General features: G+C 39.7%; 1 protein-coding gene across 3 annotated transcripts in view; it reads right to left on the bottom strand.

Moving 5' to 3' along the window:
• Window positions 1–23,247, bottom strand: part of LOC119909023 (kelch-like protein 29) — a 209,044-nt gene extending 185,797 nt beyond the window's left edge. The window contains exons 1-2 of one of the 3 annotated variants that reach the window (XM_038727044.1): window positions 22,739–23,231; window positions 12,090–12,158 (exon numbers count right to left, since the gene is read on the bottom strand). The gene's annotated coding sequence lies outside the window, so the exon portion shown is untranslated. Of the gene's footprint in view, window positions 1–12,084; window positions 12,159–22,738 lie in introns of all 3 variants that reach the window. The other 2 variants (XM_038727045.1, XM_038727046.1) reach the window with 2 other exon arrangements.
• Between the last annotated feature and the right edge of the window lie 210 nt (window positions 23,248–23,457).

A 23,457-nucleotide genomic window follows, 5' to 3' on the forward strand; every position in this document is an offset into this window, starting at 1 on the left:
GTGAGGACTATTAGCACTGGGGGGACCCCAGGGGTGAGTGCTCTCTAGCGCCTGACCGATTTATTGTTTTGCAGATTATCGGCCGATATAAGCTACTTGCAGATATATCTGCATCAGCGTTTATAACAACCGATATATGACTATTAAAAAGAGAAACAGAGAGTTGGCTCCTTCCCTCATGTCATGAGTATTGCATAGTTTGCCCACTAGAGGGCGCTCTGCAGCTCTTCTGTTCAAAACACTGCAGCACCCAGAACAAAACATCCGGTCTACCGGAACCATGGCGAGTAGCTCCTGGTAGCTCTCACACTCAGTGTTCTTGGTGAGTTAGTAATTTTTCATGTCAATTACGTAACTTAAATAATAATAAAAATAGCCCTCATTACTTCTCCTCTTACCAGACCACACTTCCTAACCCTCCCCTTTTTCACTTCCCTCTCCAGGCTCACTGCGGTGTGTTTAATGTTTGGTAGGTGAGTGGTGGTTAAGCTGCCGACAAACGTGATTGTAGATTTATTTCTGAAACAGTCTAGTGAATGGTTCTCTCCAATTCCTAACTTTTAAATATTCTTAAACATTACTTACATCAGTTGACGCTGGCCGTTGCTGGCTAATGCCATGTGTATCAGCAGAGGAGCGCTAACGTTAATGATCGGTTAAACTATATTGTTTAACGTATTCTAAATATATCTGCGAGCCACTTGTCTTACAGTCGGTATGTCGGAAATGAGAGGGGACATAGCTTTTACACAGCCATCATCCAGTCTGTTCTCTGCATGTCCATCACTGTCTGGTTTGGATCTGCCACCAAAAAGGACAGGAGCAGACTACGGACAGTCAGGACTGCAGAAAAAAAAAAAAAATCATCGGCACTAACCTGCCCTCCATTCAGGACTTCCAGAGTCAGGAAACGGGCAGGAAACATCACTGCAGATCCATCTCACCCCGGACACAATCTGTTCCAGCTTCTCCCCTCTGGTAGTCGCTACAGAACACTGTACGCCAAAACCAACAGACTCAGGAACAGTTTCTTCCCGCAAGCCATCACTCTGATGAACAGCTGACTTCTGACTCACTGTGTCAGGAACAGTTCCTGTGCAATAACCCAGTAACTCTGTCTCTAATCAGCCACCTTTTACTGGTTCCCACTTACTATTTATTTATCATTATGTATTTCAGTGCTGGTCATACCGTTATATTGTCATCTTGTATATACTGCATACCAAATCCGCCTACCCCATGTACATAATACCTGCACATAATGCTTATTTATTCCAGCATCCTTTGCACTATGCTCCATCGCACTGTGAACATGTGTACATGTATGCGCATCTGTATATCACATCCACCTCCGACATGTACATAATAATAATTTACTTCTGCATCCTTTGCACTCTGCTCATTGCACTATTGTCTTAATCTATATTGTTTTTGTTTATAGTGTGTATATATGTGTTCTCTATACTGTAGCCTGTGTTGGATTTTATTACTGTATTATTGTGTGGTATTATTGTATAAGTAAGCATATCCTGAGCAATGTACAATCCAGAGTCAAATTCCTCGTATGTGTACACATACCTGGTTATAAAGTCATCCTACCCATTCTTGGCCAACACACAGGCAATTTATTTTTATTGCTTCTAAATAAATGGTTGTGCATAAAAGTTACAGACTGCAGCTCTAAATTTTCCAAACCCAATTCTACCTAGCTAAATAATAGCAGTAATAGTTCATTCTTACTGTGTCAACTGTATTAAATTTATAGTCAATTCTGTCATGCTAAGTCTTGTTTTGATAAAACCACTGAGCAGTATGCAACTCTGTAACATAAATGAATTACTTCTGTTTTAATAATCAAAACAGATCAAATAAACAGCAAACAGTTATTTGCTTATCAATGTTAAGACACTAAGTTACTAAGAAGCTTTGTAGTCTGACCTAAAGGTGCAAACAGCAGAAAGATGGTAGACAAAGAAAAAGCTGATGCTCCATCACCTGAGGGAAATATAAAGGTTAATTGAAAATGTAAAAAAATAAAATAAAATAAAGAACATATTTCCCATCCCAGAATAGAGCAGGGTGTAAAATGATTATCTGCCAGGGAAAAAATGTTTCTGATTAGATTAATTCAAACCTGGGTCATCTCGGAATGAGAAACAATGTATCTTTCTTATATTCCTACTGTATGTTTTTATTTTAATTGAGATGGGCCTAAATGGGGAACCAGGAAAGAAAAGGCAGAGAGAGGGAGAGATCATGGAGAAGGACAGCCTCCAGTCAGCTCCATCAGCGGGGCCTTGCTGACCTAGATCCAGGCTGAGTGGGGATGATATTAGCAAAGCAATTAAGGGAGATGACAGCCGTCAGGCAGGGTCAGACTGACAGGGATAGCAGTAGTCTCCCTCCATCTTGAAAGTGTTCTCTCTCTCTCTCTCTCTCTCTCTCTCCCCCTCCCACTTCTGTAATGGCTATTGATTTTTCACAACCAAAACAAGAGGCCCTCTCAGCACAGAAGTGGCTGAATTGGTAAAGAGATAAAAAAAAAAAAAACAGTTTTAAAAGACGAGTGGGTAGAAGAAAGGAGAAAGTGCAGATGGCATGGGTGCAATGTAAGGGAAAGGGACTGAGGCTCACAGGTTGGTAACCCTGTCAGCTCTTTGCTTGGTTGTGCTGAAATCACTCCAGGCATGTCAAAAACTTCATTCCCCAGAGATGATAGTGAAATGTAACTTCTACCTCAAAAATGTGTTCCATGTTTTCGCCATGGGGATGAAAAAATGATAATATTTGGGGTAAAGTAAGGCAAACTAAACTTTTTTTTCCTGGTGTGACAAAGATGGAGGCTAGACTTGCAAGCTAATTTACTCTAAAAAAGTAAATCAAGAGGTTACAGAGAAGGTTTAGTATATCTAAACACTTTGATTTGTTGGTCATTTCACCACTTTTTTGTTCATATCCTATATAAATAGCTTTGCACAAAGAAAAATAGTCTGTATTTTCTTCTCTTGCAATGATCTTCATTATATTAAAAACACCACAGTAAAAACAAAAAGGGTTACAAATATACTTACAAGTATAGAAAAGTAATAGTATTCTGAAGAAACTTGGCCTACTACCGTAAAGGTGCCTTTACAGACATTACAAGTGGATGTTGAGTAACATTTGTTTTACCACTTCAAAATAGGTTTTCCACTGAAGATATTTAGATCTTTGTTAACCTTTTAAAATGCCGGTAATATCAGTTTACACCAGAAATATGAGAGCTGGTGTAGAGATACCATGAGCTGAAATAAACATAGCACCAGAATGAGACTGGACATTATAAATAAACCAATACGTCCGATTCGTAAACAGCAACTATCTAAAAGTCTACCACTGCATAAAACTGAAGTAGAAAAGTTAGCGACTTCAACCAGTGAGCTGATCAAATTTTTTCAGCACAGGTGTTAGGGGCTTCATTGCCAAACGAAACGGAGAGAGAGAAAACGAGAGAGAGAATGACATATGTGCAGCAACAATCCCAGAGAAAACAAGATTATGGGAAATCTCATAAAAACATATTACAGTATGGCTGCGTTAAAATGCCCCACAAACCATACATCCAAATCAGATTTACAGAAATTACAGGAGACTGTGCCACTTAAATCACCAAACCATTCAGCTGTCACAGAGCAGTGTACTGTATGTGTCGCTCCATCCCAGCATGCTTTGCTCCAGGATTGTGACTCACTGGTGTTGTTTTCAACATGTCTGCTTTAATCTGATCTCAGTGGGTGGTTGTAAGTTTGACAAAAGGAGAAGAGATAGACATTTCTATCCAAAAACAGCTGAGTGGAACATAAGTCACATGATGAGATAAAATGGCAGAGACAAAAGTTTGTGACAGACTCGAGTGAACGCATCCTGGATGCTTTTGAATTCCACAGTGTGTTGTCAACAGTCTCAAATCAATACATCAAATAAAATCTGTCGGTGGCATCGCTGAAGTAACACCTGCATAGTGAAGCGCAGTATTTTGATAGACTGTTTGTTCACTGACATATTTGTTTTTCTTTCATCCGCTCATCTAGCCACAGAAGGTCAGTATGTATGGAGGGACTGCTCTCCAAAGCCAAGAACACCTGCTCATTTGATACCTCAAGTACACTTCAGACAACATGCCTAGCTAGGCACTCACTGCACAGTTTTCCTGCTCAAATTCTCTATACTATAGTGTCATGTTTTTGTTTTTTATATCAACATGCATTTCTGCTTCAATCTCAAAATCAATTTTACAAGCAGGGCTTTCATTTTTCAGTTCACAACTTGGAGGGTAAGACTGTTGAGTTGTGTGAGCGGCTCGACTGATGTGAATTTTGATTCTTTTAGTAAGCAGCAGGAGTTAAAACTGAAATTTGATTTGTTTTTCCTGAGCAATATGCAAGGAATTTGGTTATCTTGGTTTCCCCTAGGTATACATTATTTTTCTGTATTACTCACACCATTTATTTTATACCATGTCACAATGTGAATGTAAAATATATAATGCATATGTGATTATCTTGTATGTGAATAGATGTACGTGTCAACAGAATATTTAAGTTGATTTTCATATGTAATGTATCCTCTATAGTGAATGCAAAACTGTAAAAAAAAGTTAAACCAATAAAACATTTGGTCACAATAAAAAGAGAAAAACACATATGGTGCAGGTATGCACACTTGCAAGTATGGTGAAACCTCTGTTGAGGCCCTATAGAATTACTTTGACATCTGCACTACACATGTCCCGCCCATAAAACTGCACGAGGATCCTTTTAATAGTTTTACATGTGCACCAAATGTACAACAAGAGGTGGAATTACTGATAGAGCCTCTTAACTGTACCATTAAGGCCAAATAGAAGCTGAAGAACAAATCTTTATTTTCAAGAGCCTGGCTAAATGCATAAATGCAAATGACCTGTAGCATGCTAGTAATCACTCAACTACTTAATGTCTATATTATCTCTCTCATGTCTGCTGAAAGACAATAACCATTCAGATAAATGACGGCAGCCTCTCAAGTCCCTGTTTAAGTGGAAATTTTGGTCTTTCTCTGCCTCAAGCAGAACAATCATGCACACCAACCTAGGCAAAGTAGTCACGCGTGTGAACAGCAGATGGAAACTCTGTAAAACATCTTAGACGTCTCCTACATATGTAGGGATAGAGATATATGTGCACACTGCAGATAGCCATTAAGGCTTATGTCAACATAAATGAGATATCCAAATAAAAATTTGGCAGGTGATACTTGCAATTAATTTAGAAGAAATTTTCACTCAGACCCATTGACCACAGATGATAAGAAGGTACATCTGACTTCTTTGATAAGAGTCCCTGTTGGGAAATTAATTTCAGCAGCGAGCGTTTGGTCCTTACAGAGCGGCAATGTAATTAAGGTTAAAAAGGAGTTTTCATACCAGGCATGGAAATTGCTTCCTTTCAAATGTATCTTTGTAAATCTGACAGGGGCTGGAGCGGGTGGACCATGGCTATTCACAATGTCACCGTTTTCTTAAACTGATGCTGGACAGGAAGCCGCTGCTCTGTGCAACAGCCTGACCCAGAAGGCAAAAGAAATCATATCCCCCCCCCAACAGCTTGAGTCAGCTGAAATCTAATGTTCAGTCAAGTTCAGCAAGCAACAAAGAGAAAGGAACTGCCATAAGTTTGCTGTCAATAAGTTGATTTTTATCTGAATTTCAGATAATGCATAATACAGTGTAAAGGCTCTGCTTTGTATTTGCATTGTGTCAGCATCACTGTGGAAGTTACAGGAAAATAAAACACGTTATTGGCCGGATGTAAAACATGGGACCAAAAAAACAAAAGCTTACTGACTTTTTTTACCGCAGAAATGTAATAAAATAAAATATAATATTATGTTCTGCAAAGATGAAAGTATCTATGATTTTGTTCCTGAAGCACACACTGTTTTATATCCAAGCTCAAGCTGAGTGCTGCTCGAGACGTTAAGTGAAACAATATACCTTATGTGCCGTGATAACAATCTTACAATAGCACAGCAACTAATGACACCCAGTAAGCTTTGCTATATGGGTTATGCCATAACGAGTCTCCATAGCCAGAGCACAGATACCCAGTATAAAAATCAATATGGTATAACTTGCATGGAAGCCTAGCACAAGGGGACGCAGTAGATATTCTTAAATAAGACAGCTGACATGACAAACTGTATGCCCTGAAATGGCAAAACCTCAAGCTTGATATCATTGAGCTGCAGGCCATTTCACCAAAGGGGAAATGACGGTTTGGCAACAGAGGGTTCAGGCAAACCATGGCTGACAGGATTTCATGGCTGAACAGATGGATGGACGGACAAGCGGGTGATGCTGAACATTTTTTAGCTTTCTATTTGCATCATGTCACCATGTTCAACTTATATACCTCTGCCGAAATGCCAATTTAAAACAGGAATAACGGGAGTTATTTTAAAAAGGCCTTTTCCATAAACAAATACTACGTGGTAATGCTCGATTGGCAATGTCTGACTGTTGAATGAATGATTTTTCATTGCAGGTGTGCTTTTCTAAAGCCCAGTATTTCTTTAGCTCGTGGTTCTATCAATAAATTGCATCTGACAGTGTTAAAATCAATGAGACATCTGATGTTTTTTATTTTGGACAGATTTGTCATTTGTTGTTTGCCTTTAGCTCAATGTCACTGCTGCACAGCCTGGACTGACACTATGGGGAGAAAGATTTTATTTTTTTCTGGTTATACAAAAGTTTAAACAAAAAAGGGAAAAGGTGTTTTTAGGTCAAATTTTTAGACTAGTTAAAAATTTGTGCCATTTGAAATACCGCAAAAAAGACTTTATAAAACTGGCTATTTAAACACCATAATGATCACATGATTATGACACCATGAAGCCAAAGCAGGTAGTGTTGTGTCTCTTTCATCATCTGACAGTTAACTTCAAACGTAGGAGTATTGTTCTTATTCCACTTCTCTACTTCCCAGTGACGACGCTAAAGATAAAGTAATCACATATTTTTTCTCTCCCTTATGATGTGTTTATGCTGTGTGGTCCCTGAGGGCACTTTAAGGAAAAGAGACAACACTGATAGCACTGTTGAAAGTGCCAGCATGCCCTATTCACAGATATTAGCCTCAATGGCCTGGATAAGATGCCATGCTAAAACCCCTGCTGTGTGTATGTGTGTGTCAGCCTCTTAGGATTCTATGCCCCTTTAACCATGGGCCGACCCCCTGCTGTGCCTCACGTCTTAATCACTCCAGGGGCGTGGAGGAGACAATGTCTCACTGTTTATGTGACAGGAATATTACCGGGTACGTGTGACAGCGCAGCCGAAGCTGGTGTTTATCCATGTGTGTTTATGTTCCGCCTCTGTTATGGTCTGGTAACGGCATGTGAATGGGATGCCCCCCAAAAAAAGGCAGTGCATTGTGAGGGCCACAGGTCGTCTCATAATTGGCAGCGGGGGAGGCTTGAGAAAAGGATGACCTTGCTCCAGCTTTCTCCTCTCCCTTCTTCCGGCACACCTGATAGACAATATCAGAGATCATGGGGGCCAGGTCAAAGGTCACGTCATTAATGACTAGTGAGTACTTTTCTGCTTCGAACTTACCTTTACCCAGAATTACCCTATCATTTTCTGTCTCTACAGACAGATAATTTACTTCCCTGTGTCCACATTAATTCCCATCTCAAGGTTTTTTCCCCCTTTGTCAGCAGGTGAAGACTCTTTCTTATCTTAATAATGGCGGTAGGTGGAGGACCATCCTCGAGTGGACTCAAAGGCCTAACTATGCTGAAAAATTTGGCAGTGTGAGATGGCACATGGCAGGCCATGAGCCACTGCTACAATTTAAAAGGAGAGAGGGTATTTATCCCCTCACAGCAGGACTGTCCATTAGGTTGAGGCACATGTGGGTGGGCATATCTAAGACATAACAGGCACTTTTTCTATTTATTTACTAAGCACCTAATAGCAACTTACCATCATTTATCACTCCCTTATTAAGTTGGTCCAATAGTCATTATTTGACTCATTCAAGTGACTAGGTAATGATTGAAAGTCCCATGTGCAAACATTACATTTGGGAAAAGTGCTTATAGTTTTTGGACATTTTACAACACATTAAAACTCAAAACAACTGTTTTTAACTGTTTTCTGTTGTCTGTTTGTTTTCTCATTAATAACTTTTTGCGTGTATTTATTCGGTTTTAATTGTACTCTCGACATCATTGAAAATGAGGTCCTGCCCTCAATACTTCTTCGAGATTTAAATAAATGTTGACTGAATGTGTGCATTAACACAACCAGTTAATTACATTAACGTATTACTGTCTTTTTTTTTTTTAAATGGACAATGCATTCTTAAGATGCAAAACAAATACATTAATTCCAACTTATCAAACATTAATTGAAAACCCAGGTTACTAATTACAATAGTTAATGGATTGTAACAGAGTGCAGTAAGTATGCAAAATCCAATGTTATAAAACCACACTGACCAGATGTGATGGCATAGTAAATGGATGTTTGAAATATTTTATGTAAGAATGTTTCACTCACCGGTAGCAAAGCCTGAGGGTGTCAGTCGGTCAGTGAAACACATGGGTCCATAGAGAAATGTCTCAGAAACCACTGGCCAGATTGCCATGAAAATGAATGTTCAGAGTTCCAGAGGATGGTTTTTAATGGTTTTAGTGACACTTTGATCTTTTGTCCAATGCACCCATTAGATCAGAACTAGCTGGAAAATGACATTTTCCACTATATTTTTAATTTTTTTAGACTAAACAATTTAACGATTTAATTGCGAAAATAATCTGCAGATAAATCAATCATGAAAATAATCATTACTTGCAGCTCTAGCAGAGTGCCTTAAAAAGTAAAGGCCAGATCTGAGAATCAAAATGAATTCTTCATTGTGAGAACAAAATAATTTAAAATAAATGTCCACTTGCTAGCTTTTTACGGAGCCTTTGACAGGTCTCATGCTCATCATCTGCGAATGGAGTCACCAAATTAATGGCCAGATTTGCACAAAATTTGCTGTGAAAATTCAAGGTCCCCAAAGTTCCCCACATATAATTATCAAAAGGTAAGGGACACCATTTTTCCATTTTGTCTTGGTTGGTATATGCATGCCATTCCTTTGTTACAGAAAGCGCTCCATTTAAATTTAAAACATTTGCAAAGCACATGTAAAATGAATGATAAACTATTAAAAATGGAATGCTCAGTCCAAAGTCAAAGTTATTCCTGTAGACTAACTTCTTGTTCAGCTACATAAAGGTGATCGCTTGGTTTTATTACTGTAGAATTCACTGACAAGTAGGAGTCACTGCACACGACTCACTATAATTTACTGCAGTCCTCAACAGGAGAGATGTGGCTTTCTTTCTCATTAGGTGCTGCAAAGTCCCCTCCAGTCTTTTATTCACCGCCACCCCTGAACTTTCATCTGCAACTAGTGCAGCAGGTAGGCTGCCAGTTGATGGCACCTTTGTCTGAGTGGCTGTGTGTGCTACCAGGAGACGTGTTTTCCTCCTCGCAGAAGCTTGTCATCTATCATTACTCGAGGTGGCCTTGAGAATGATACCGGCAGACAGCTCCAGTTTACCGTCTGGGGGCCTAATGTAAACAGCACACTGCTGGGCAAACATGGGTGATGATGACCATTATTTTCCAAGGTATGTGGTAAGAAAAAACAAAACAAAAAAGAAAACGTATTGTGTTCCAGCTTAAATTCAGGAGGCAGGCTTTGCAGACACTGGGTCGTGTTTGGTCATCTGGATTTTGTCATTTTTTTGTCATCTAATTCGTTTTCTTGTTCTCACACTCTGCTGTGATGATTTAGGGCCCGTTTACAACAATAATGTCTGGAATTGTCTAAAACACTGGATCACCCACTCTTTTTAGCTAAAATGAGAACAACAGCATTCAGAATTGGCTCTGCAACAAATAACCACACCAGGGCTGCCTGAAAATGCAAGTCTGTGTCCTATTCCAAGCAAAATGAGCTGCAGTTTGTTTGGAGTAAGAACTGTCATACCAACTAATGGAAAAACCCCAAACCACTCTGAGTTTTATGGGTATACGGAGACAGATGGTGACACCTTATAGCTGCCGGGTACCCACTGGCCATAAGATATTCTCATAGACATTTTAGATTAGCGGGTAGATGGATTGAATGCAGGGTTTCAAATAAAGGACCTTAAAAGTTTAAACACCTTTCTTGAGATATTCACTGAAAGTTCAAACACATGCAAAATCTGAGACATTATATGCTGTAGCCACTTCTTTATGATCAGCTGAAACTTTCCATAATAGATTTATTAAGATACAGAGCAGCATTTCAAGACTGAAACAATAACTTTAAAACTACAGATCATGTAATCATGAAAACCTTAAATTTATGAAGTAATATATTTGAGTTACAAACTGAGGGGATTGGTTGTTGCATTACTGTTAAGGTGGGATTGGTTTATGGATACTCACAACTTGTGGGCTATGGGCCGGGTATGATAAAAGAACTACTTTGTACAAAGTGTTGTTAAACAGTGTTAGAAGGCAAAAGAGACTGTGGCTGTTCTGGACGTCGAAAGCGATAATTGAAAGCGACAACACACCATAATCACTTAAATATGAGTATAACAATGCACACGTTCAGAAAGTCTCTCATGAAAAACCTTCGTACTGTTGGAGTACAAAAGTGCCAACATTTGTTGTGTAAAGAATGAAAAGGAAAGCTTGAGAAAGAGGTTCAAACCTTGCTCCACACCTGGCCAATCGCTAGGTGAAGTGGGTGGAAATATTTGTGTTGTTGGTTTTGCATTTGTTGGATGCAGCCTACCTCAGCCACCTTAATGGCTGAGGTAGAGAAACCCTGGTGCGCAAAGTGGTCTTCATCAACTTATGCACACAAGAACCAACAAAGTGGTAAATACCAGTGGTTAACAAACAATTCTGGGTTTATGAGTTGTGTTGTTTCACTTCAATGCATAATGGACTACAGCATCACACGCAATGAAACTACTATGGTTCAGACTACATAACAAAAGCTGATGTGATCGCAGGTGAGACTTTTAAAATGTATGCAGCAGTACGGTTAATTTGCTAAACTGAAAGCTGAATCCAGCAAGACCCACCACAGCTCTGGACCACATGGGCCACTGTATGTAGCCTTCCACAGCCCACGAACAAACACCACAGAATGATTTTACACCTGAAGCCCCCCAGTGAGGGTTGAACCCCAGCAAAGAGTGCACATAATGAGTCCTGTTCATCAGTGATGCACTGACCCACAACGAACACACACACACACACATACACTAATACATAGAGACAAAGCCCAGACCCCCATGTGCCTGTGGCGCCTGCGCCTGGTCACCTCGCTCAGGGATCAAAGGCAGTATGTCGTTCTAATCAGTCCTCACAGTGGGCAACCCCATTAATTCAATTCTATTTCATCAGCGGTGAGCAGACCACCAGAGGGGTCTGTGCATTCCTGGGGTCCTGCGGTCCAGGAGTAATCCTGTCTCCTATGACCTGAGATCAGGCTCTAACACCGTAATTGCTTAGAGACCGATTTGGTCTTACTTGCTGACAGAATTGCAAGATCTTTACGGGAGGACAAACACAGACAGACATAGCTAATTTTCTAGACACGGCAGGGAAGTCAAGCAGAATTAATGATGTCATACATCAAATGATTCTAGACGATCAACCCCCCACTAAAGCAGGCCAACAGCACAGAACATGTACACATGCGGTATACAGTAAGCTGTATCAAAAGGTTTATGAAATCATCATTAAGAGTGGAGAAGTGGAATTTGTCAGATTATACTTAACAATTTATCATTCTTGCAATAAATTATTTTAACTATAACAATGTTACTATCGTTATTAAAATGACAATTGTCCAAAATTGTTTCAATGAGAAAACAAAAGTGTAAAATAAAATGAGGGAGAATATAACTGGCTCATTTGCTTTCGTATGACGCTGTCTGTGGCATAATAAAATGTTTATTGGGACATAAGATAATGAGCTTTTCATATCTTACCGTACCTTTGGTCTCTGGTGGACGGGGATGCTCATCACAGACAAATTAGATCTTTTGAGTATTGCCGTCTACACCTGCAGAAACAATAACAGTTGGTGAACACGGTGAGGCTTTAAAACAGAAAATGAAATGAACACGTCTATAAATCTGGCCCCAATATTCTTGTGCTTGCCATCTGTTAATGATGGAAAATTAGGCATCCCTTCACTCAAAAGAATGAAAAAAAACCCAACCCATTCAAGTGTGGAACAATCTGCATCAAGAGATTTATTAGTGTAATCTTTGGTCTGGAGAACAGAAAAAAACAACTCCACAGAGACATATGCTGAAGTGTAAAAGCAATCAATAACACTGTCCAGAGAGAACATTAGAGGTCAACGCCAGATAATTTGGCAGTGGAAAAGGTCAAACTGAAGGCATATGGTTGCAGTTGGGAAAGCTCTCAGGGATTGGAAGCCAATGAATGCCTGAGTGAAAATTAAAAAATGAATACAATTATATGTAAAACTGAAGGCTCTGCTCTTTTTAAGATGACGACAAAGGAGAGGGTTCGCATTGGGAGATGACACTTCAAAAAGGCCCTCATTGTCAAACGTAACAACGGCACTGGTGTTCGTAAAAACTGCGATCATCTGACTCCTTTGCGGTGGCAGGCTTTGGAAGTCACCACAGCTCGCTCTTTGTGTGTGCCTGTCTGTGCATGAGAGAGTCTCTGCTTCTGTTTGTAATCAGTGTACAAGAACATTGTTTTGTCGTAAACAAGTAAAAACGAATCCTGGTAGACATCCTTTATGAGTTTGAATTAAGACTTGATCACAGTAAATGAAAAAAATAAAGGTCAACGTGGCAAAGGACTGAAACTTTAGTCTAAAAAATTATTCATTCAAAAATCATTTAGATGTTTTGGTGATGTATTTTTACCATTCCAAATGTACCGTGGCCAAAATGTAGATGACATTTCCACTCCACCTAATGACCGACAAATCAATGTACAAATCAAGTTTTGGTAGAATCTTCTCACAATCAAAGAGCAAGGGCCTTTCTTTCGAGACAAAAAGATCATACAAACAGAAATCCCATCAGAGATCAGGTAGAGATACAAATTACTTCTCTAGACCAGCCTCCGTAAACCAGAATGCACTGCAGCCATGCTGAACTCTAAAGGTTGAACTTGAATCATGCTTTTTCTTGGTTGAAAAACCTCTTGCTGTTCCTGCGCAAGGATTACTGGGTTTTTTTCCTCGCTCCATCTACACATAAAACCCACAGCTGAAATTCTCAGGCATGTTCATGTACGCTCTTCTAGGAGATCTCAAAAGTTATTCTGGGAAATGTAGGCAACGTCTTACTGAAGAGAAGATGAGGCAGTTTGAGGGGGAACAAAAAGGTAAATAAGATCCACTTCGTGAAAAAAAAAAGCTTCTGGTACACATCAGTTGTTAAAATTTGATGAAATGCTGCAGTCTGAGGGAATCCAAGAGGGGAATTTTTCTTCCTTTTAAATTCCCATGTATAACTGAATGAACACTTAGTGTATTTGAGCAAGGCACTGACATACTTTGATTATGCTAGGCAGTAACAGTCATACCATTTGCGTTTGAACACGTTTTTATGATGTTCAGGTACATTTCTTTGTGCTTACCGTCTCGCTTTAAAAAGGTATGCTGCCAAAAAAAAGTATTTAAAACTGAAAAAGTTGAAGTATCTGCTCTCCTTCAAAATAATACACTGATGTTATAGACAGTTCTCAGGATGGGCTACAGAGTAGAACCATATGTCTGAGGCAAAGCAGATTTCCAAAAAGTGAAATGTTATTGAATGCTCATTCATCATGTTTTGCTGACTCTACTTCCAGGTCACATATATCATGTCGGACTTAATAGTCTGAAGAACATGATTTTGACTGCATTTTTCTTTTTAAAGATGAAAAATAGTAGATGAAGGCATGTTTCTTTATTCTTAAAAAAAATCTGATTTCCATTGTGATGATTGTGCAAGAATGGAAACAGCTACCTTGCCAAATCTTCCTCGAGAGGATGATAAAAGACAGTAGCTCGCTGATATAAAACCAATTCTTTCCGCCATCAGTTTATAGAGCTAAAAAGCAACTGCTGTTGCACTGACAGTGAATCTAAAAGAAGTTCTGATAAATGGTTGTTTAGGTAACATTGCCAAAATAATTGAAATTTAATTAAAAGTTAGTGTCCAACTGTGCATATATTAGAAAATACCATAAAATCAACCTAAATATGTTATGTGTTACTGCCACTTCTCTTCATCGTATGACAAAGTATGATAATTAAAACTCCAAAAACACTAATAATACAACTTCTAATGACACAGTACTCTACATAAACACACAACAGAGCATGGCCTCAATGCAATAGAAATTCAAATACGGTTTTATCAGTTATTGTACTGAGCTTGAACACTGTTTGGCATTTTGGTGTGTAAACAAAACCTGAAATTTCTCTCTTCTTTTTTAAAATTTTTTTAGAAAATGAGTTTAAACCCCGCAGGAAAAATGTTTACTTTGCCATGAAATTAGAGATGTTTTCCATTAACTCCACACAAAACAGCATTAACTACCTCATTGACTTCTCCCTATAGATTTATATTTTGTCCTCTCTTCCTCTAATTAACTACTAGCATTTCCATAATGAAAAACATGAAGTTTGTATCAAAAAAGTCACTACTGAAATTAAAATGAGAAACTGCCACAGTTACTTATAAATAACAGATAAATACTTCATAATAAGTAACAACGCCTAAAATTGAAAAAAGTCATCCTCTTTCAGGGTCTGGATAAATGTGGAACAATGAAACTTTGTGAAATGATTTTTGGGCTTTGCTATAACATTAACACATTAAATAAATTGTCTCAGTTTATTTTGCACAAGATGCTACTCTCTCATATTCGCAGGACATAGAAGAAAAAAATTTACCATGCTAATTACTGTAAACTTGTCAAAATGAACCCCAGCAATAAATCATCGATGTAATTATCAATTGATTGAAGGAGCTATCTAACTGTGAAAACCCCTTGGAAGCATAATACATCAATTTTAATGGCATTTCTTAATCAGAATGCTCAGCAATCAGCAGAGACCAATTAGGGCCTGAGAGATAGAGACCCGCCATTAATAATCAAACTTGGCTGCCATTACATTGCCTCTATTCTAAAAGGCTGTTGGAGTCATTCTCAAGTGGACTATTCATTTCAGGGTGAAGCTATTGTAATATGACCAGGAAAACTAAGCAAGGGTCTACTCCTAAAACTGCATATTCTGAGTAGCTTTGTGCCAGCCAGACTGTTAAATGACCACTGACTGGAGTAACTACAGTTTAAAGATTTCTCTCATAAAATGAAAAGGCTTCTTTTCCAAGCAGCAATGAATTCATGTCCAGAGAGGGGGAATGGATAGGACTATCTTGCAAATGCTGAGAAATAGAAATGTCTGCTCAGGAAAGCTATAAAATTACACTGAGGCCCACAGGCACCGAGCAATGACAAAAGATATCTTTACAATGCCACCTTCAGCCGCCTTCTTATTAACATTATGGTCAGTTTTATCGCAGCCAAATGTCCGTGTGTCTTTGAATACAAGAAACAGCCAAACTGCAACACATAAAATATACGAGCTGCACAGAGACTGAGCAGAAACATTGCCCTTCATGTGTGTCCAAGCAGGAGTTTACTTCTCTCCGATTTTCACTGTTCATATCCCTGGCTGCGGATATGAGCGGCAAGCGCCCAACTTTCAAGTCCACTCCAATGAACTGTAAGGGTGTAAAGAGAGGTTAAGTAACCAGGCTGAGGCAGCAGTAAGAGAAATGTCCCTCTTACTGCTACTTTACCTCTCTACACTAACACCAATAGTCCTATAATGATATTTAGGTGACCCACTGACACCCAGTTTAAGTGATTGTGAAAACATACAATTGTTCATCATTGATACTTTGTATCAATGGCAACAGCTGCATTTTAGCTAACAGTGCAAATAAAAACAGACTGTTTTCATTATTATTTGTTGCCAGGTGTCTTGCAGTAATTACTAAATACAATTAATGACCCTGGTCATTGTGCTGCAGGTATTATCTACTGCCAAAATAAATTAATCAACACTGGAGTACATGCATTGAAGCATTAGGTGGTTGGGATGAGGCCAATATTTCATAAGCTGTGAAGAATACATCCAGGCAAAGGCAAACATGTTGTAAATAGGATGCTATTACAGATGCACATCACACCTCTTGCAAACACATGATTTATGTATCCTCTTAACTCAAAAGCCACCCTTCAACTTGCACTGTTGGAGTATGCAAATCAGACATGGCTGTAAGTCGCCATTATGTATACTTCTATTAACTGTGAACTATCTACATATTCATTCCTCACCGGAGATAAATGATTTAGAGTTTTACAGTTGGAGAATAAGCAGATCCCTCGAAATAGAATACATGGTGGAGGATTAAGCAGCAGTGATATCGCTACATGCAGGCAAACAAAAACTGTCACTTCTGCTTATTGTTTATAATGTATAATGGTCATATAATGATTTTAGAAGATTACTGGGAAAGCCTGCTTGACATCAAATATTTTCTAAACATGTAATGTGCTTTGTGTTCTTGTGAATACCAAGACAAATGACAAAATCAAGGTAATTACTGCAGCACATAAACAATATATCACTGTTATGTAGTGGTACCACTCAAGTGACAGTAGCAAAGCTCAAATAGTTTTATTGTAATTTCCCATGATTCTGAAAAGAAAGGAAGAGGGGGAATGAGCTCAAGTGACTTCAGTGACCAGTGAAATTTGTTTTCCTCTTGAAGTAGTCTGGCTTGCCTCAAGCAGACAGAGCTGGTTTGAGTCTGACATTCCACCTCAAAACCTGTTCCAGCAGGCTTCTCTTTAAGCGCCGCTTCTCCTCAAGGCAGATTCAATTATTCAGTTTCAAATAAATTACTACATAATACATCCATGTCCTTCTATGGGCCAGTGCACCCTCAAATAATGTCTGGTATATTCTGCATTTTTACATCCCAGACATACCTAGAATATATTTTATATTTCATTATAGATGATGTTTATTCCAAAGTAGAGATAAGATAGTAAAATACACCTTATTAAAATAACTAAGGTTCATAAAAGAGATGCCAGGGGAGCTGTGGCTGTCAGATAGTTACAGAGCAGAAATACTCCTGTAGCCAGGCTTAATGGAAGCTTGCATAAACAACAAAACAAGACAGTGGTTGAGGCGGTGGTGATGAAATACAAGATATAAAAGATTTTCCATGTCCACCATCCCTCCCCCATCCATGGAGCAAACCTGTGGTGTCATCATATGGGGCTAACATGCTTAACTTGCCCCCCCATGGAGCCACTCACCACACTGCAGCCTCACAGACTGCAGGGGCCCTGAGATGAAGCCTCACAGGCCTGAGTCCAAACCAAATCCTCACCCCCTGTCCCCAAACATGTCAAGTTAATTTAAGCCATTTGTGTGAGTATTAAAATTATGGTAATGGATTGAATTTTTCTCCTCAGAGAGGCTAACTGGGCTTTTTTTGTTGTTGCAGAAACCAAATATTTCCAAACATCGTCTGAAAAGCTATGGTTAAATTTGGAATTGGGTCCCTATCTGGTAAGTATGGCCCTTGGCCCTGGCTCTTGGTGTCAGCTCGCTTGCTCAGGGCCTAATGAGTCCCAGCATTTTGTCAGGCAGGGTGGCTTGGCTCTGCATCCTGGAAAGCATTGCTGATGGACCACACAGAAAATATTAAGGCCACAATAACACTAGGACACGAACTAATGCATAGCTCTCAACAGATATGGCATGAATGTGCAGGGCATACTGCTGGACAACACCAAGGCTGTTATTCCTGATAAGTTTTTTTTAGGGAAGTTTTCTTTTAACCCAATGGATTATAAAAGGTAAAAGATAATGGAAGCTAAAACCGCTAAAACTCTTTTCTTTACTAATATACATCAAAATGTGCTGTAAGTTATATTGAAATAAATCTACTGTATATATAAAATACTTCAAATAATATACAATTCAATGTATATGGTAATTCATAAAGTAGTTATATTTTCCCACCCTCAAACAAGCTATTAAAAATAATCAAATTCAATCAAATACTATTGAGACTTCTTAGATGCCACAAACTAACATTTGAAAGAGAGCTACAAACAAAAATCTCCATGGATGTAGGAGGTGCAGAGCTTAGTGCATTTTGAGACCATTTGGGGTCTCTGAACAGGGAAACTGCAGGCTTTTTAGAAATATGAAACCAGCATCAGTAGCCCTTCAGCGACTGTGTTCAAGAGGGCAGCTGAAGAGACTGCCTCTCATAGTTCACTGATCTCTAAAGAGCTTGGGAAGCATAGTGTTTGCTCATGGCCTTTTGCCCCATGTACATTAGCAAGTATAGTATGCTTGGTAATAACCTCTGATGCTCACTATTCAGCAGCATTCGAGCAAAGATATCACTGCCACCGAAACCCAATAAGGAAAGCATAAAAGCTGCAGTGGGAATAGCAGTAGATTCATTCTGCACTGTTGGTAAAGATAAATAATTCAAACTAAAAAGAGAACTAATCCATCTTTATTGTCCTTAGAAAAAGATGTCACAACGTTTCAGAGGGAAAACTCTAGTTTTCCCACAGATGGTATTCACTTGTACTGCAGAAAGTAAACACCAACGTCTATTTGTCCAGATAGTAGCAATGTTTTTCAGTAGCTCACTAAATAACTTGGCTACAGAAATAAAATTAGAAAAGAAATCAGTATTAAATAGAAATTCCAAACTTTATAGTTACAAATTATTTACAGCTGTTACTTTGAAAGCGCCTGATGGCAAAAATTGGCCTCAATCTGCTTTGTCTTAGAAGAAGAAAATGAATCCTATCCTCCTCTCACTGAAAACAGCTTCATCATCTCGATATCAAAGCTGCTCACAGCCAACCAACTCAAGGTAGATCAACCATTCTGTCAACTCTTTTGCAATCTAGCCTGTTACCTTTGATACGCTAATAAACATGGCCAGGACATCCTGAACCCACTATGATCAATGACAGACTGGATTGTTAAATGACTGAGTTAAACCAAGCTTGCTTCGGTGCCACCTCAGAACAATAACAGACTGCGGGCCGCGGGTAAGACTTGGATGCGGCTGTTGTCTCCAACAGGCAAACATAATCTAAGTTTGGTCCTGCTGTCATTTTACTGCCGCTCTCGCCACTTCAGCATGACTACTTGAAAAGGAAAAAAAAAAAAAAAAAGATGCTACCGCCTTGATAAGCATGCTGCACACAGCTACCAGTGTGCACCACTTATGTGGATGTAACATATTAGCTATGATAGGCTGCATTTCTTAGAGCAACGCTGAGGGAGATGATGATGCAAATGACAGTTTCAAGTGCAAAAAAAACAAACACGAAAAAAAAAGAACAACAAGTATGTTGTGAAAAGGTTAAAAGTGGAGTCTAAAGGTTACAAAATATGCCTACCAGCACCTCTAAAGCTCACTACTTAACATGTAATAGTTTGTTTGTTTAAGCCATGCAAAGTGTAAAAACGATATGTTGTAGCTTTGCAGGGGGTTATGTACCAGACAAAGCTAAGCTAAGCTAACTGGCTGCTGGCAGTAGCTTCATGTTTAATGTACACATATAAGAGATGGAACAATCTTCTAATATAACTCTCAGCAAGAAAAATAGTAAGCGTAGTGCTTTACGTTTATGTGCTAAATGCAGTGCAACAACATTATGCACTCCATGAGCAGGCTCTTACTGAGGCTCTTACAATATTCTAATGGCTAAGTGCCATCTAAAACTCACAAAAAAATTATTATTCTTCTTTCAGCATTTCCACTGCAGACATGCAGATATTAAAGTGATGCAAATTATTGCAGATTTTTCCCTCAAACCATCAAGATTTTTTAACCAAAAATACAAATTGCTTCCATGTGCTAGGATCTCACACTCTTTTAATTGAGTTTGAGATCTTAGTGTGTGGATGCTGTGCTTTGTTACTATGTGTGTACGGTCATTGTCTTTCCAGCACCTAAAAATGAGCCAGGTGAGTGGTGGACAAGAAAGATATGATGAAAAGATCTTCTACCGTACTGCTTATGCTCAACATTGCATGTTTGCTCATTTTTGAATGGGCGTTGACCTCAGCATTTGTATTACAGGTATACTATATGCAGAATCAATGCACAAGACTCAAAGTAGCCTATGAAAGAGATTGTAATCTCTGTACATTGGGTAAAAATCTGCTTCAGCTAGTCTTTGAAATGTGACTACAAAAAATACCTTTTTTTAAACTCGAAAAAAAGGATGAGAAAATGGAGTTCATTGTCTAGCAAAGGCAAAAAAAAACAAATCATGCACAATTGCTCTTCGTTTTCATTTTGATTGGGGGCGGGTTGGTCTAGATTGGCCTTATAATACCCACTGCTCCACCAGAATCAGCGTAATTGCCGGCTACATCCACACATCAATAGTTTGCTTTGGTGAGCGGGTGCAGATAAACACAAGCATGTAAATTCTTAAAAGGAGACAGAGGAAATGGCTCTTTCTCATCCAAGCTGCTGCCTTCCAGCAGCCAAGGCACCATTATGATTATCTGAATGTTGTTACATGAAGAAAAAAAATGAGGACCTGGCTTTCTGCGGTCATGTTTGTTGGGGAGCCCGGCACAGCATGGACTCTTTAAACTACAGTCCATCACCAGAGGCAAAAGCAGTGGATCACAACTTTATCCAAGTACAAGAACATACTGTACAGCATGCCATGAGTCCTACGCTCTTTTCCTGTATTTACAGCCCAGCATACACTCCAATGAGATTATGAAACCCTTACCCTGCGAAAGATCGCTCTTTTTGGTGAAATAAAAAAATGTAAACGGCCTAGAGCTACAGTAGTGTAATTTGCTGACCATAACAACAGGAGTCGTTTTTCGCTTGGCCTTTACTAATAGGATAAATGCCTCTGGGTAATTTCAAAATGAATTCCTCAGGCCAAAGCGCTTCCCCAGGCCAATCTTAATCATGTTTGATATAGAAGGATTATCCCTGATTGAGTTTATTGCAAAGGAGCTTGTGACAAACTGGAGAAACCACAATACTTCCACAGAGGTACTGCTTGCCTGACAATGAGGCTGTGTACACACCTCTTTATATAGCTGCTGATGCTGCAGCATAATCATCCACCTACAGTGACTGGTTATTCTAAATATGCAGAGAAAATTCTCTGTCATATGCAGCAGATGAGCCGGGAAGACCCCTGCTAAATGGCCCCAGCTCTGAGGCAAATGCATTGTCTTACCTCATGAGTGCAGAGCTCCCTGCCTGTTCAGGGAGGACTAGGACTAAAGCCCTTAATCCCCGCCTTGATTCACGACAGCCTGCCAGGTTTTCAAATGTCATCAGTGGGGAAGTGTGTCCTGCTCCTGCCCCACATGTTCGGCTCATTAATACTATAACAACACCAGGGTACATCAATTTAGGAATAGGAACACATACAGTCAAGCCGGGTGGCTGTACATCTATTTATATATAGTAACACGCTCATGCCGGGGCTCGTAAACAGGCGTCATTGCCAAGACCAGTGAGGATTGACAAGTGTGCTGTTGGGTATGAGACTTGATAAAAAAAATCGTACTAAATATGGACTCCAGATTAAATGCGATAACACTATGATTATTCTTTCGTCAACACCTCCTCACTTGCCAGATAGTAAAAGACACTGCTTGTCATGGACGAGTGGCAGCATTTGGAAATGGATTGATTCAGTATAGTCATAAACCTTTTGCGAGGAAAAGGCACAGTGTCCCTCACAACCAGTGCTCTATCCACATCACAAGGGTTCCAGCGCTTCACAGTTACAACCCATGGGATTTGTGATGAGTAATGCTTTGTTGTCTGAGTAAGCCTCTGCATGGAGTAGACTACAAGTTAAACACATCTATAGACCATAATAATAACATTTCATCATACACGCAGTGTGCACAACTAAGACACAATAAGACATTTTTGCAAATGCAATCTGTGCTCTTCCGATATTACTGGAATTGTTTGGTTGGTTTTTTTTAAAGAATGCAACCATAAATTCAAATATATATTGTAAAGGTAAACCCACATAACACGAACTAATATAAGTTTAACAATGTGCTTTATATTGCACAGTAGTTTATTTATAATTAAAGACTTTATGACAAATATTTAGTGTTTTGCCTCCTTTACTGATTTAAGTCAAATACGAGGCGTTGTCGATACGTTTTTTTTTAAATGTAGCTGTGGCAGTCACCATCTGTTTGTCCTGGGTTGCTGGCTTTTACATGGACCACTACTTCACTATTTTCCTGACCATTTCAATTTTTGTCACAAGCTCTGAGACGTGAAGTTAGTTTTTTCTTTCTTGCAGGAGCGCTTGCGCACAACGTGAGCAGCACACACCATTTGGTAGGCTATGGTCCTCGGCTACGGGGTGGCTGTGAAACTGATGATCCTCCTCTCATTCATCCACGACAGGACAAGTGCCCCTGTGCTGTCTAAACTCCTGCCCGAGACAAAGCACGTCAAAATGAAGCGTACATAGAGTCAGCGTGGCGGCTTCTTCCACCTACGCCGGCTGAGCGCTTACCTCCCCGGCCGCTCGCTGCTCCTGTCCCCCGGCGTTTGTCCTTGTTTCGCTACGACGCTGCTTATGTACGAATGCTGTCTTTATCCCGCAAAGACTGCTGTTGCATTTTACAGCAAAATGAACAACACTGTGCGCTGGTAGCGGCTGAGTGCTGGTCGGTAAGTGGCCTGTCTGTGCACCGCTCCGCACCAAGTGGAGTGGACAGGACTTGGCAGACGCGTCTTGCTGTGCTCCCTGTGCGGCGGCGGATCTGAGATGTAAGCGACTGCTTGGACGGGCTGGCACACCGTGTGGCCACTTTTCTCCCGATGCCGCTCCTCCCCTTTCACTTTGTTTTGCTCACACAAGCCCTGCAGCGCCCCCCACCACTCGCTGTTAGCAATTGCATGTACCCACAGAGCCGTATTCGCCCTACAGCATCAGTACGGACAATAAAGTCGTTCTCGTACGAGGTTCCTGGGATCAGCACGGGCCACTGAGGGAGTTCAAGAGGTTCAGGCAGGTCCAGACTTTGGTTTGGTTTTTGTTTAATTCTCTGGATGTACAAGAAGAGAATGACCAGTTACATTTATTTGTAACATCCACCTGCAGTGAAAAATATATGTATTTTGTGTATGAATAAGTGCTTAAGAAAAAAAAAGCACATAAGGCTTTCCATAGGTCAGATTCTCACCAAAAGGGCCACTACCACTGGTTCTTTTTCCGTTCTTGGTCCCGCA

The sequence above is a fragment of the Micropterus salmoides genome, unplaced genomic scaffold (genome assembly GCF_014851395.1).
Source record: "Micropterus salmoides isolate LMB-PRFRI ecotype aquatic unplaced genomic scaffold, ASM1485139v1 Ms_hic_scaffold_18, whole genome shotgun sequence".
In the NCBI taxonomy this organism is placed as follows: domain Eukaryota; kingdom Metazoa; phylum Chordata; class Actinopteri; order Centrarchiformes; family Centrarchidae; genus Micropterus; species Micropterus salmoides.